Here is a 2026-nt window from a genome sequence, read left to right as displayed (position 1 = left end):
ATTAATGTGTGTTGTCCTTTAAATAAATAAACAAATTCAGTCCCGTTCATGCAAGATTCAGTTCCGCTCCTATTAAAAAAAGTTATATTTATTCCTGCTCCTGCCAGCAACTTTAATGTTTTGTTTACGTTCCCGATACATTTTTCTTCCCATCCGCTATCCCACAGGTACAGATTTAGGCAGATTACAGGGTCCCATTTCTTCTGACCCCTTTCTTCTGTTGCATTTGTCGTAGCAGATAAAAGCATACGGTGCTTCGAGTTTGTGCGGCGTGAGAGGGAAGCGGGAGAAATTACCCGAAGACTCCTGAAAAATACAATAAATACCTAAAAATATAATAAAGATTACGCAAATGTATTTTGTTTTAAAGGTAGGCTTACAGAATGCTATTCTTCTATTGCGCAAGTATTAAACCCTTTGGAATGAGGATTTGTGAAAGATGAGTGGATTTTCTCTGAACCCCTTTAAACAAAACCATAAAGAACTGAAGAAAACAAGCAAATCTCTGTCTCTTTTAGTGCACTTATTTATCTCTCTTTCATCTCTCTTTCGTCTCTCCAGGTGTTACTGTCTCACCTGTTGAGCTCTAAGTGTGTGTGTGTGTGTGTGTGTGTGTGACTCACCGTTAGCAATGGTGACCAGTGGCAGAAAAGAGCCGCGTTTACCGTAAAATAATGAGACACAAATAGAGGCTCTCAGCTGCTTAACCAGGTGACCATTAAACACTCTGACTCACAAAACACACACACTCACACACACAGCTGCTTTCTCACCTCAAACACACCTCCATCAGAGGAAACAATAGGCATGTGTTCCTGTAGCTCAAACAAGGCACTAGCAATGCTGAAGACAATAAGTCGCTTTGGATAAAAGTGTCTGCCAAATGCATAAATATAATGTAAAATGTAACAATCAGCCTCTCTTGATGAGTTACACTCACATATTCACTCTGAAAAATTAAGTTATTTGTCTGCAAAGTCAGTTGTAAAAATTAAAATAAATGAAAATAAAAGAATCATTCCAGAAAATGTCATGCCGACTTTAAACAATCACAACAGTCTTAAAACACAATGTGAAGATGTGTGAGCCTCACAGTAAACACATTCACAAAAGTTTGTGTTTAATATAATATTCGGTCTCAGCAGCATCATATGAAAACTGTCAGCTGAAGATGCCATTAGATCAGAAATACTCATCTGAAGAGAGTAAAGCAGCACAGAGAACCAGAAACCACACAATCTCTAGAGTTACACAGGGATGATATTTTTACACACGGTCATTTTAAAACAGTCTCTGATTGTCAGCAAAATGAAAGAGTGCCACGGGACACACAAATCGGATCAGAACACTTACTATGCACAGTGTGGACAGTCCAATCGGAAACACACATTCCTAATCATATTTATACTGACCGTCTGAACAAGACTCTAGTGTAGAGATTTGCAGAAAATATTGAGCAAATTGGATCATGTGTGAAAACAGGTGAAATGTGTTAAAAGTTTTGAGAAATGTGTCTTTGTTTCGAGAACTGAATGAATGTTTGAGAAATTGGTCCAAATTAATCAGTTAAAGTGTGTTAACAATCGAGAAAAACTGTAAAAAAAATAATTAACAAGCTGTAACCTAAAAATAAAAATGAATTCTGAGGATAAGCTAGATGTTTGACAATAAAAACAGCGGTTCGTGATGCCGGAAGATAGAAGAACACAAAACACTGAAAAGTGCTGGAGCTTCATAATGAGAATTAATTATGGACTCTGTGTGATCATTTGAAAAAAAAAAAAAAGTCATTTTGATGGTAATAATACAAATTATGATACTACAATAAAAACTAAAAGGCTCATTTCAATCAACAGACAGAGAAAAGCACAGAAACACATGCTCACCCAGCAGGACTCTTACTGTCTATATGAGGATTTATTACACATTTATCCTGACATGTTATTTCACTGACAGAAGTTCAGCTGCAGTATTAATGTCATCAAGAGAAAAGAAGAGACTCTATAACATCTCACTGTTACTGATT

The sequence above is a fragment of the Sinocyclocheilus grahami genome, unplaced genomic scaffold, assembly GCF_001515645.1.
Source record: "Sinocyclocheilus grahami isolate Dianchi unplaced genomic scaffold, SAMN03320097.WGS_v1.1 scaffold612.1, whole genome shotgun sequence".
Classification (NCBI taxonomy): domain Eukaryota; kingdom Metazoa; phylum Chordata; class Actinopteri; order Cypriniformes; family Cyprinidae; genus Sinocyclocheilus; species Sinocyclocheilus grahami.
This window is presented reverse-complemented; position numbering follows the sequence as displayed.